This window comes from Myripristis murdjan, chromosome 13 (assembly GCF_902150065.1).
Source record: "Myripristis murdjan chromosome 13, fMyrMur1.1, whole genome shotgun sequence".
Taxonomy (NCBI): Eukaryota; Metazoa; Chordata; class Actinopteri; order Holocentriformes; family Holocentridae; genus Myripristis; species Myripristis murdjan.
Genome location: NC_043992.1, coordinates 12,994,313 through 13,008,859, shown reverse-complemented (window position 1 = coordinate 13,008,859; position 14,547 = coordinate 12,994,313).

Sequence of the window (14,547 nt, the reverse complement as noted above, 5' to 3'; positions counted from 1 at the left end):
GTCTATATGCATGGTGCAAAAAAAAAAAAAAAAAGATTTAGTTATTCCATAACTGTCTGTAATAAAGATTGGCAGATTAACAGTGAAGAGTGAAACCTATGAACAGAATAGTCATTTTAGTCAGTTTGGCCTGAGAGTGGCGCTAGAGGAAAGGTCATGAGGTCAACAAAGCTGGCAGGGTGCATAAATGTGCTTTCCAAATTTTATGGCAATCTCCACAAATTTGACATTTTAGCCTAACAGTGGCACCAGCAGAAAGTTCATGGTATCATCAAAATCCAGGGGAATCTTCCTTTGGGGAGTATGAATGCACTGACCAAATATAGCAGTCCACTTACTGTATCTTGTGATATCTTGTTGGTGTTTTGTCCTGAGAATGGTGCTGAAAGAATGGTGATGATGTCACCTAAATTAAGAGGATATATGCTGTAGGTAGCATAACTGTATTTACTGTACTAACTGTACTGTTTATGCACTCTGTTGCTGCTATTATACATGTGCAATACTGTACTTATAGCCAGATGTTTATTTTTGTTATATCTTATAAAGAATAAAAGTAAACAATACTTTTAGTCTTTTATTCTTTTATTCCACTGCACACACACCGAGACCTGGGTAACTGTGTTGCGTTCCCTCATGTTTCATGGCTGAATGACAATAAAGTCTGAGTCTGAGTCCTATTAAACTGCATCAAATTTGACATTTCGGCCAAATGGTAATGCTAGAAGACAAATTTCATGGTCACCAAAATCAAGAGAGATCTTTCTATAAGGAGTGTGAATGCACTTTCCCAATCATGACAATCTGAAAATTAGATTTCATGATATCGTGTTTGCAAAGCTGGCGCTTTGCCCTTGATGGTGGCGCTTTAGAGAGAAGGTCATGAGGTCACCCAAGTTGACAAGGTTTGTCCTCTGAGGAGAATGAATGCTCTCACCAAATCTCACGGCAATCCACTCCAATAAATTTCGTGATAAGGTGTAAAATGTTGGATTGAAGTTCATGCAGATGGACAGACAGACAGGTGAAGCTTTGGATCGGTCAAAAGGTTGCCTTGGAGTAAAAAAGTGCTCAACGGACATAAAGACGGACGGACAAGCGAACAAGATCAAAAAGAGTTCTGCTGCGGTACAAACCTAAAAAAAACAAAACAAAAACATTTTCTCATTCTAAGTGGAGTCTGTTTTCTGAGAGTGCACATCGGCTGCACGTCTTCATCATCAAAAGAACTTCAGCCGGTTGAGAAGAGACACTTCCTCCCAGTGGCAAACAGTTTGCAAACACCACATTCTCCCACTCCCTTTTCAGCATCTCAAAAGACGATATTTCCCCTTAAATAAATCAAAGTAATGCTGAACAGGGCCAGTTTGGCTAATTTGCACAGCCTGTCTTTCTCTTCGCCGCCTTCTCTCACAGCTGGGCTCGAGGGCTATTTGTGCTTTAAATAGTTGTATCTTTGTTTAACACAGTCAGCATTTTTTCCTTTCATGCTCTTATCTTTGGAGTGGCGTTGCCTCTGGTCTTGTTTCATATAGTCGGTTCATTACGGCGTGCCCTGCTATCGATTGGCTGCCTCACGTACCACTGGCAGGAGGAAAGCCATTCACCAAAGCCAGGTATGTTGCCATGGACACAGTGCAGTGTCCACAGTGAGGGCTTGTGTTTGTGCAAAACCAAAGAAAATATTTTTTCCTGCCTCTTTTTTTTCTTTTTTTTTTTCCAAGGAGGGTTTTAAATCTGTTTCTTTTAGATAAAGAGTCTTTGGGCTTTTTAAAAATGCATTATCTTGTTTTTGCTGGGGTTTTTTTTTGTTTTTTTTTTTCAAACAACTCTCTACACCCTCCTCCCACCCTCCCTAATTCTTAGAGTCGTCACAGGAAATAACAATTATATGGACACAACTTAATACCTGCACAGTGTTACATTTCATAATCCATGCAAACAAACTGATAGGTGCCCACAGTGTCATAAAGTGGATGTTTTTAAGCTTGTTTTTGAAGAAAATTGCCATTAAGGGCTTGAATTTAGCTAACCACATTGTTTAGTTTAATTGCCCTGATATTTTGTTGTGCCAACTTGAACCAGGCTGCTGAAAAGATGAAGGCAGAGACTAAGTGAGCAACTCAAATCAAGAGGTTTCTGCTGAAAATACCTGCAACACTAGATGATATTGATACTTTTGACAAGGATATTGATAACAAATGGGTTATACTGTCATTTCAATGTAGGGTTTAGTAATATAAAGGAGGAATATTTTTTATTTTAAGGAATATTTTAAGGAATTTTTCTTTTAAGGAATATTTTTTATCATCAATCAACACTTAGATCCCAGAAAATATTTTTTCAGCCATTCCCAAAGTCCACACTGACTTCCTAGCCAGTGAAGTGTATTACAACAAGCTGTAGTGTGTGTGTGTGTGTGTGTGTGTGTGTGTGTGTGTGTTTGAGTATGTGTGTTGTGTGTGTATTGGGGTGGGGGGATAAGGTTAAGCCCTTGTTCGAGTTCCTCTATGTGTCCCACCGGGCTCCTTAAGAAGCTGAAGGCTTATATAGCCACAGGCCAGAGAGGAAACCCTCTGCGGACACACACACACGCGCGCACACACACACTCAAGGTGGCGATAAGGAACTACTCAAGGGTACTTGAGCTTTCCCATTTGTACACTTGTTTATAGGCTGTAAGCACACATCGCGCTGCTGCCGGGTACAGTGAGTATTCTTCACAGTAAACAAAGCCTATGAGAGAGAGGTGTAAATAAATATGCACCTGACTGATCCTCACACACACATGCACACACACTCAGAAGTGCTCTTTTTTCTTAGAGAGAGAAATTCCTTTTATGGCGGCTTCTCTATCTCTTCTTGTCTTCTTTCCTTAATGAGGCGGTGAGCAGCGGGCTGGTTGGGCCTTTGTCAGCGGGTGGCTGGAGCTTTACAGACGAATTAAAACCCGATTATGTTTTCATTTCACGCTCTTTTATTGGGCCTGATAATAAAATTTGGTATAGTGACTCAGGAGGGAAAGAGGGGGAGAGAAAAATAAGGATGGATGGAGGAGGCAGAAGAGGCTGTAACTCTCAACTCCTCCCTCATGGTTTCCTTTCACATTACACTCTTTCCTCTCTCTCTTTTTCTTCCTACTTCTAGTGTGTGTGTGTGTGTGTGTGTGTGTGTGTCTCATTCTCTGTCTTGAAAAATAGCCATAAAGCTTATAAGGCCATTAGAGTGAGACATTTAAGGCCATACATCCCTACACACTTATAATCAAAATAATGTTCAGTTCTACTGTATTATGAGTCCTCTATTGACTGTCATCATTCATGCATACACTGATGACACGCACACACACGCACACACACAAATATCTCACATTCTCTATTACCGGCAAGCACTCCATGTGTAAAAGTCATCACACACACACACACACACACACACACAGAGCCCTGTTGCCCTGCAGTACACTGTCGCGCTGTGGTAATTGATTGATTGGACAAGAGGACACAACAGGCACAATTAGTTCACCCTGGTCATCTCGTTAGTAATTCCCAGAGGACCCCGTTGACATGTTAGACTCCAAGCTCGCGCGCATTCATGCACACATACACACAGACACACACACACAGATGCACACACACACACAACATGCTTTCATTTCCACTTCCTTTATTTCTTTCCCAACACATTCCTCGTTCCAATCAAACTCGAGGCTCTGACTTTTGCCCTTTTCCCTGCTTTTCTTCATGCGACCCCCCTCCTCCATCACCCACACACTCACCCCACACATCAATCAATCATCCCATCTCACCAAGCACCCCCCCACCCTCACCCACACCCATCTTCGTCATCTCATCTCTCTCGCCTGTCGCCGTCGCCGTAACACTTTTTAATTACACTGAGTAAAAAAATTACGAGCCCGGAACACCAAGTTGCTGGCAGGTTGGCTTTAATTGCCTCTTGTGTTTTAATTCTGGACAGTGAGGGAAGAAGGGGTGGTGGGGGTGAGAGTAGGAAGGGGGGGCGGCGGAGGGGTTGGGGGGGTCGTACATAGGTGGCAGAGGGAGAGAGAGAGAGAGAGAGAGAGAGAGTGACTTTCAGATGACCTGTTTAATCAATCGGCAGCCAATAGCGTGAAGTAGACTGCGGATGTGTCCTCCCTCCCACATCTTCCTTCCCGCCCTCCTTTCATTTGTAAGCCCCCCTCCCACCTCCTCCACACACACACACACACACACACACACACACACACACCCCTTTTCTCACATTCCCATAATCTCCATTTGGAATATTGGCAGCGGCAGCAGCGATGAGAGTTCGGTGGAATTTTGTGTCTTGCCAAATAACTTGGGTTTCAGTCGCCCTTCGTGCTGGGGGAGCGCGACTCCCAGCTTGAAACCAATGTTATTACTGAAAAACCCTCTCAGTGTCTTCTTTCTGGCACAGGCACTTGTCTCATGGTGGTCCACTTGGTAATTAAAATGAAAGCTGGATAACGGGCGCCTTCAGAATCCCACCCTCCCTGACACAAACACATTAACCCTCAGCTGCTGCTTCTTTTTTTTTTTGGGCAGTTGCACCATCTTCCACCCCCCACCATGATTTCATAATGATTCATTGTGATTTATAACCCCTCCCCTCAAGTGGAGGGTCACCACTATAACCACTCTGAGATATTAAAATGGAGCGCACCCCTCCAGCGGCGGCCCCGGTTGGTATGGCTAGCCAACTAAAACAAGCCATAAAGCTCTGATACACTCAGTAGATCTCAGCCCACACTGTAACTGTGGTTAGATTACCACTCGGGCCAGGAATGACATTCTCCACCGAGTCCATCCCATCTAATGTTGCAGATATATTCCTGTCCTTTGCGGCGAAAGTGCATTAGGATGTAGGTCACAGCGGGGCTAAGTGAGTGTGTGTGTGTGTGTGTGTGTGAGACAGTGACAGAGATGTAAGCGACGGTGGCATCTGACCAAAGGATCCATATAGGGATGACATCACTCTCAGTGGAAACAGGAGGAAGAAGAGGAGGAGGAGGAGGAGGAGGAGGAGGGGTTTCAGCAAACTATGAGCTCAGAATATCAATGAAGGAGGACAGCATTAAGGGACGCTGGCACTGAATCTCCAGCCTCCTCCTCTTCCCCGTCCCTCCACCCGTCCTCGGTGTCTATAACTCCTCTGCTGCCAGCCTTTTATCATGGGGCGCTGACACCTGTCCTTTTCCCTCCCCTCCCTCCTGTTCACACATCTTTCTCTCTGTATTCAGGTTGCCGGTTGCTAATCTGGTCTGAGCCCTCTCTAATCACGCAGGTGCCACTTCCCCTTCAGCTCCAATCCCTGCGAGTTTTCCTGTTCCCTTCGTTTATCTAGCTTAGCTTGACGGGGGACACTTGGTCCATTTCAGCGGCATTGCACTTTGCACAGTTACATAAAGTGCCTGGGAGCTGCCAAAACGACGTCGGTCAACAACTCTTGTTCCTGTTGCTCAAAGACAAGCACATCACTCGTTACTCATTTCAAATTTAATATTATAGGTTTATTCATTATTCCTTGCAGCTCCCAAGGCGTTTTATAAACAAATCAGTAGAGATTCCAGAGGAAACAAAATCTTGCCTCGTCTGAAAAAAAAAAAAAAAAATGTCAGCGGCATCAACATCAAATTTGAATAGACACTGAGCTGAAGCACCTGACAAGTCTTTGGAAATATGTATGAGTGAATGATGACCACAAGAAATTATTAAAAAAGGGTAAGACCATGATAAGGGCAATCTGTTATGAGTTGTCCTGCTTTATGAGACATTATATGCATGGTAAAACATTATCACGTTGGTTATTATTGGCTTTTAAAATCTCTGTCTGCGATTCTACAGTAGTATACAGTCATTCACTTAGTTTGGGAGGTGGGCAGTGGCAGTGATTGGCGGCTGGGGATGAATGGAGGATGTTTGCTGAAGAAGAAAATCTAAGAGCAGCTCGTTTAAAAGAAACAGCACAGGAATAGAGCGTGAGCTGGTTCATTCTGGGGAGTGCAAACTTAGTTCAAAATTCAAAATTGAGAACTATGAATGTGAACTAGTTCATTTTAATCTGTGTGAACTGAACTTTGAGCTAGTTCTTGTGAAGAGTTGCACAACAATGCCCTTGGCGTAGCTATTTGTCGCACTGTCCAATCTTACTTTCAGACTTCAATAACTTTGACTGTGCACTGTCACAGAAACCAAACAGCACTGATGGCCAATGTCCTTGACATCTTTTGCAAGATAAAATCAAAGCAGGAAGGCTTCTAGCAGGAGAAAGTCACATCTCTGCCTTTTCTCATCTGTGCCATTTTAGTGGGAGCAGATAATGGCTCAGAAAAGATGAAACTTTGGGTGAAGAACCTAATTATAACTAGAAATTTATTAAATGAATTAATTATTAAAGCAATCCATACAAACAGAATTGTAACTAACTAAGTGCCATAATTATGAGTAACAAATATAGTTTTTAAATAATTGAACTTCAGTCTTACATTTAGATGGAACGAAAGCAATTTTGAGTTGTCCTTGGGCAAATGTTATTACTGAAATAGAAATAGTAATTGATTACACTACTAGCTACTTGGAAAAGTAAAGCATGACTAAGCAATTTAAGAGCAGCTCCAACTGTTCAATTTTTTTTTTTTTTTTTTATTGTCTTTTTAAAATGTTTTCGCCTGATCTTTTTACTTCACATTTTGAAGGTGCTATGCATAGCAAATTTAAACATACTTTGGTATAATTACCAGAAACAAATGAGACTATAGTGGAAATGTAGCCTGTGATATTGTTAGTGCAAGTGTCTCTTGAAATTAAAACCACATTTCCCCTTCCTGAACATAGGAGCGGAAGGAAGGAAGGAAGGAAGGAAGGAAGGAAGGAAGGGAGGGAGGAAGGAAGGAAGGAAGGAAGGAAGGAAGGAAGGAAGTTGTGTGCAATAAAGAAGTGGATTTCCTACGAAAACTGACCCGATGCCACTCAGTCTAAAATGCCTTGTAGAGGCTGGTGCAGGCTGCCAGGCTCCTCGGTGATAGGCTCATTTGTTTATGGTAATTATACTAATGTCTCAAAATTAATGTGGCATTGATTTATTGATGTTAAAATGCTACTGCACTGTATATTTGCTCTACCTCTCCCTCTGTCCCTGTCCCGTTCTCCCCTACACTCAATCTTCATCTCTTTTACTTTTCCCCCACCCCTCCTCTGCGCACCTCTTCCTCTCTCATCCATCCCCCTCATCTCTCCTTCTCTCCATTACCCCTCCCTTTACCCACCTACTTCTTTCCATCCATCTCTATTCATCCAACCATATCTCTTCCGCTCCATGCCTCCCTCCCTGGCTGTTAAACTACAGTGTTTGAAGGAGAGCTCTTTGAGGGTCCGCTGACTTAATTACCGTAATGGGGTTTCTGACACTTGAGACTAAAGAAGTAAAAAAAGATGGAGGGATGGAGGGATTGAGGGGGCAAAAGAAAGGACATTATTATTGGTTTTATATGAGAGCCTTGGTGTGTGAGTGCAACACAAAGTATTTCAGGGCTCTGTAGAGAGAGCCATTCTTTCTCTGCAGTTTGTGGCCCTTTTCATTCGTCCTTGGTTATTGTAAAAGTGTAACTACACATGTGTGCACATTTGGGTGTGTTGCACGTGTGTGTGTACATGGCAAAAAACTGCACAATTGTGCACGTAGCCTTGTAGTTATGTGTACATACACTTCAGCCCAAGTGTGCAGAAGCCTTGAAAATCTCTGGGAAAATTAGTTAATTAAGCAATTGTCAAACAGTGCAGCTGTGAATCATCAGAGACATGCCGGCATGTTTTTCTGAGATTGTTGTTCTTCCAGGTTGTTTATGGCAGTGGGTTTTAAAAGTCGGCTCAGTGATTTCCCGGGGGAGGAGGGACTTTTAGGATCGTATTTTCTAATTTCAGTTTTTAAGCATTACCTAGCAAAACATTTGCAGGTCCGATGGGGGAAACTCCCTGAAGTTTCCCCCCATCAGACCTGCAAATGGTTTAAAGAGTTAGTGGGGGTCCTTGGCAAGATAAAGTGTAAGACCCCTTTGGTTAATGGAGTGAAGTGAAGACACCGACTCCCCACAGAAATCTGCTTTCATCCGGTAGAAGGAAAAAAGGACTGACCCCAGCAGTAAACAACTCAACAAGAGGAAACTAGAAGAGAAGAAAGGATTAGCCGAATAAGAAAAGGGAAAGAGATGCGAAGGAGGAGGAGGAGGAGGAGGAGGAGGAGGAGAGGGACGAAATGAGAGACAGGTTCTTGTCCATCTTCATTATGGCTCATTTCAATTTCTATCAGTCACAAAAACGCCTCAGAAGTCTATCTGGATAGACCGGCAGGCACACATGCCACTTATACAGTTTTGGATAGGGCTCAATTCAGTTTCAGTTCAGTTAAATCAGAAATTGAATTTTACTGAGAGCCTAAAAAGTGCAAAACTTTCAGCACAGAAAGGCTGGGATCTATGATAATTAAGAGGGAGTTCTCTGTCAGCATTACCAAATGACGTACGTACAATTATATTTTTAATTTCATGAATTGGAGAGGACTTCACACATGCACACATAATGTTATGCTTTTATAGTAATACACCTTAGACAGAGTAGCATGGGGACACATGGACATGTTGCAGAACAGCCAGTACATGTTCAAACAATTTGCTGCTTTTTACTGGAAAACACAGTTTTCCAGTAAAAAAAACTGCTTTCATGTTATCTGAACATCAAACCTGAATGCTTAAGTTGAATAATTTATACTCTGAGCACAAATCCATAGCAACATATTCTCATTATAACTGTGCGATGTCTCTAATTAAATCGATATAATACCTATGTCAAGAGAACATAATGATAATAACACGGCTTGTCACGCATATTCAAATGCTGCGCGAGATTTACTTTGAGCGTCGCTCTGTTTCACATCCATACACACACATTCACACTTTGAAGCTGCCCAGAATAACCAGTCTGCTACTGTTGGCCAGGCAGCAGCCACGCTGGAAAGTTTGAATCTGTGATGTTTTAGTCACAAGCCCAGGCGACCATCACTCCTGCTTTACCTCCCCAAGCAGTTTAACACCAGGATTTTATTTGAAGGTTTTATTGTGAATTTGAACTTGAACACAAAACTTCAGGGTGAGCAAATGAATTTTATATACATGCTGTTGCCATACTTGCACTTTTATAACACCTTCAGTGGGCCACATTTATTCCCTAAGCCCTAACCTTAATGGAATACTTCACCCAAAAATCACATGTACGGTATCACCGAATCATAAATCGTCAACAAAAAAGTCTTAATCCCATGCCTCATGAAGAATGAAGACTCCAAAACCTGCAGCCATTTCTATTTATCTTTTTCCAGCAAGGACAAAACTACACAAAAAATAAATAAATAAATAAATAAAAAACATCAACATCTGAAACTTCATGCATCATAATCCAAGTCTTGACCCTCCATTTGTCTGTTCACTTTGACCAAACTAATGTACTTTCACTAAGAAGTTGCTAAATAAACCTCATGCATGAAGATTAGGGTTAGGGTGCATTCACCAAATTGAAGACCCGCCTCCAGTTTGTTCATTTGCCCAGAATCCTGCTCACTCATTGGCTATACTGTTGCTTCCCTCTCAGTCAGTCAGTGCAGCGGGTTTATAATTTAGTACAGTGTCCACCTTATTTTTGAATGTGAACAGCTGGTCGAACTTCTGTATTTTTGTGCCTCACTTCTGTTAGACAGCTTCCTTTCTAAGTACCTTGACTAGTTTATTTGACGATGTTGCTGGTGCAATTGCAAAAATCAGTTGTTGTGTTCACGGCTACAGTGAAAAGTGAGTCAGAGAGCCAAGTGCCTGGTGAATATTTAGCTCATTATAACAAAGAATGAACTTCTTAAAGGTTCTTTTGAGTAAGATGAAAGATATGGAGGTGTTGCGGTAAGAGAATCACAAGGACACAGATGTACTGTACGGGCTCCTTACTGATGTCCAGGCAACACAGGCAGGTATATACGAGTAAGTGTGGTAAGTGTGGTCCTGGAATAAACAGATAGATAGATAGATAGATAGATAGATACTTTATTCATCCCGCAGGAAATTCGCAGTTTTTCAGCAGTATCCACAGATTACAGATTAGATAAATCAATAAAAAAAAAAGATAAAAAAAAAAATAAGAATAAGATCTAAGTACAACAGAATAAGATCTGAGTACAACCCAGTGTGCAAAAAGCAATGTGCAACAAAAAAGAAAAACAGAAAAAAACATGTGCATGGGTGTATAAAATGTGCATAGAGGTAGGTCAATGTGCAAATTTAGAAGAAATATACAGTATACACATGATAAATAGCTGTATGCAATATAAACACTATAAACAAGGATAAACATACTGACCCTGCTGTTTTCGTTTAGAAAAATAATAATAATTACTAAATATAATATAAATCATTTATAGGTGAGAGTTTACATTAATAAGCAATATCCAGCTCAAATACTGCTAGCAAAGGTGGCTTACATATTAAGTCAACAGTATTCATCTAAGAAAGGAATATACACAAATTGGTCATTACTCTCAACTAGGATCTCTCTCAAATAACAACATAATGTTAACATCCTAATTACGCTTAAACAATGCACAAGAAACATCAGTATGTATCATATAATGATAACACAACTGCAGCCAAAAAGTGAGAGTGAAAGGAAATAGCAAGCAACAGGCTATTTAGCTGAAATTAGCATTTAGCTTAACATTATTATTTACCACATGCTGCATACAGTTTTACTCAAACTTACAAAACTATTCACAAATGGGGTATTACCTACTTCAATCAGTGACGCACAATACCACTGAAAAGGGAGGGAAAAAGGCGTCACAGTCCACACACACACTCCTGTCGCAGCTGCCAGCGCATTGAAATTGTCTTGTCACTCTGCTAGCTTAACGAGCACACACTGCTCATGCATCCACCTGCTGCAGCTACGGCAACAGGAGAGGGACATAAGGGTGTCTGAGTTATTACTTCACACTCACTGAAAGTAATAAATCTCCAGCAAGGGGCGGGGTTATGTGATCGCCTTCGTCCGTTCATCTGTCTGTCAGTGGACCAACCTGTCAGGCGTGCAGGTTGACCATGGGTCAAGGCAGCACTGACCAAATATCCACGCCCGCTCTACGTCCTGTGACAAAGATACTGTCTAACGGAGTCGGGACTTTGCATAAGCCTAGCCCTAGTGTCCATCTACGTAACAACGCGAAATCTGACCAAGAATTTGCGTCATTTTTCACAGTAACTACGCCTGGGTAGCGGTTAATTTTAACTTTAAGGTTAATCCCTACATTAAAGTTTACTCACACTCCAACTACACTTGGTCCTCTTACACATGGAGGCGGAATACGCACACACAAAACACACATGCATGCACAAATTTCACCCTCCCAGGGGGTAGGAAGCCTGTCAGGCAGCTGAGGGTGGGTACTGGTGGGGGGGTGAGGAATATAAATGGCACTCCCATCTCCCCATTAGTCTGTCTGAGCGGGTGACAGAGGGGGGGTGGAAGCATGGGGCGGGGGTCAGGCTCAGGTGCTGAACAGACAGGAGAAAATACATCCCTTTTTCTCCTCCCTTCTTCTCTTATCTAAGTTGTTGCACCTTTTAGGCCAGGCACATCCTCCACCTCCATCCATCTTTACTGGCTAAACCTGGGAGCTACCTGTTCTATTACACCGGTCCTGAGGAGGAGGATGAGGAGGAGGAAGAGGAGGAGGAGGAGGAAGAGGAGGAGGAGGGGGGTACATCACCAGTCACACAGCTAAATAAGGGGCTAAAACTGTATCAAAAATAATTAAATCAATAACCCTCACCCCCACACTCTTTGATGATTTAGGCTCATCATCTCTATCTCTTGCTTGGCTTCCTTTGTGAAAGAGCTGCTACACGGGGGACCTTCGTGACGCAAGTGAACCAGGACAAAAATGGATATTTTTAGACACTCAAAAATAGATACGTCGTCTCCGGCTCACACGCTCTTCGATTTTTGTCAAAAGGAAATTTAACGCAGATGTGTGTGTTTGCTGGTGTCTTTGCTGTTTGTATATGTACATGCGTATGTGTGTGAGACGGGGAAAGAGAGAGAGAGAGTTTCCTCACTTCTTTGTGTGGCAGCAGGTGTGTAAATAACACCCTAATAAAAGTGGGGATAAGTAAAAGTGCAGAGGGACTGGCATGCCACTCATCCATGTGTCCCCTGTCCCCTCTCCGCCCCTTTGTCAAACTCTGACATTGATCCTGGCTCATCTGCTCACCATTAGAGCTCCCAGCTGCATGAGGATTTCTCCCTCCACGGTGATCCGCCGGGGCAGGCGTTATAATTCTGGGTCTGTAGGCTGAGAGCGCCGCAGCATAATTTTGCCAGGTGTCCTGTTTCTGTGTGGGTGAACAGTTGTACCCAAATCCGCTGATTCACTTGTAGGCCACTTACAGGATTACAGGCCAGTGGGCTTGATTGGCCTGGTTTCCTGTACTGTTGTTACCTGTTAGCAAAATGAGCTCAGGAGCTGTTGGGTACAGCGGGGGAATATGGCCTCCAGCTAAAGCCAGATTTGCTAAGGTAATCATAGAAGAAAGGAACTGAACACTCATCCTCAGTTTTCAAATATGACCGCAGTCAGTGATCATCATATGGCAGACAACCACTACTGTAACACAAGCAAACATTAATGTGGGTGTTTTTCCCCATTGAAAGGCTCCACCTTCATAAAACTTTGATCACTTTGAGTCCAACCTTGCTTGCATTGTATGAATTTACATTATCAAGAGTTATGTCAAGGTGGTGCACTCTACTCTGCAAATACAAAGGTGGCTAAACTAATGTCAGGTTCACTAAACCCAACTAGAATCCTTAGAATAACATCCCCTCATTAAGTGGATTCACAATTTACCATTACACTCAGTGAGATCAGTTTCTACATTACTCATCAGACTACATGTGAAGCCATATTTGCGTAAGTGTAGTCGAAAATTGGCTTATTACCTGCAGTGTTCCAGATGATAATGAGGCTCCAGTTCATTATATATTTCTGGGTACAGTCTGTTGGCTCTGTTGGTGTCGAGGCTGAGTCCTCACCGCAGCGACCTGGGTTTGAATCCAGCTCAGGCCATTGGCTGCGTGTCCTCTCTCTCTCCCTCTTCCATGTATTTCCTGTCTCTCTCTATTGTCACTATCAAATAAAGCAGAAATGCCAAAAAAAAAAAAACTTTAAAAAAAAGTATATTCTATTCTAGACCTCAGTTCTAAATGTCTGTGTCACATTCAAAGCAAAATATCCCAAAGTGTTCTTATCTCATTGTCATCTTTCATGTAATTGTCCAATTTATCAGCTGCACACTCACTTGACCCACCAAGATTTCTTCCAGTTTTTTTTTTCAGTCTGTACATTCATCTGTTTGTCTGAGATAACATATCTCTAAATCTGTTGGGTGGATTGTCATGAAATTTGATGAGCACATTCATGCTCCCCAGAAGATGATCCCGGTTAGTTTTGGTAATCTTGCATTCTGAGCATTCATGCTCCCCAAAAGAAGATTCCTCTTGATTGTCATGATTGCATTACATTTCCTCCAGCGCCACCCTCAGGCCGAAATGTACAAACCCCATTCTCTCAGTGCTTGCATTCCCCTGACATGCACCAAGCCAGTGATGGAGGCACGCACTAGTTTTCCTCACAAGGTTGGTGGTGCTCATTCGGCTCTATTAGGCTGACCAGAAACACCTTTCCAACATCCTGTTTTATATCTTCTGCTTGGCTTTTGCTGCATACCATATGGCATGATGTGCTTTTGTGATTGATCATTAATTAGTTAGATGTAGGTAGGTTCATTTTCTGTACAGCCCTTTGAGACATGCCTGTGATGTAGGGCTGTAGAAACATGTTTAATTTGAACCTCACAACTGTTAATTCATGCATTAATGTCATATTAGAAGGTACATAACCTCACCAGTTAAAAAAAGAACTGATTTACAAATTAATGAACTGAGCAAAAAAAAAAAAAAAAAAAAAACTCATACTAAAACTTGTGTTGCTAGCGCAGTTCTTGTTTGGCTGTTGTTAAAGACCTACTCAGCAAGGCAAAAAGGCAACATTTCCAGATTCTTTAATTAAAAACTCTTCAGCAACTGCATCCTTCTGTTTCTTTTTGTTTTGGAAGTGGTGTGTAACTGGTGTTTTATGAAAGCGTACTGTGTAATCAGTGGAGTGCCGCCGGTCTACAGTAATACCATCTCTGGCCAGCATTTTCCTCTCTGATGATGACTTGACAACCTCCTCTCTGAGAGTGAAGAAAAAAAAAAAACATTTAGATTTTGGTGGGTGGGTTTCTCAGTCTGTTGAACTGACTGACACTTTTTCTCTCTGTAAGCTTTTCTTCTCAATGAACAACAGCGGTAATGAAATGGCCAGTTAGCTACTCTACTGATTTGCATAATAATATTACTCGACCTTTTGGTTTGATGGGTTTGGTTTGTA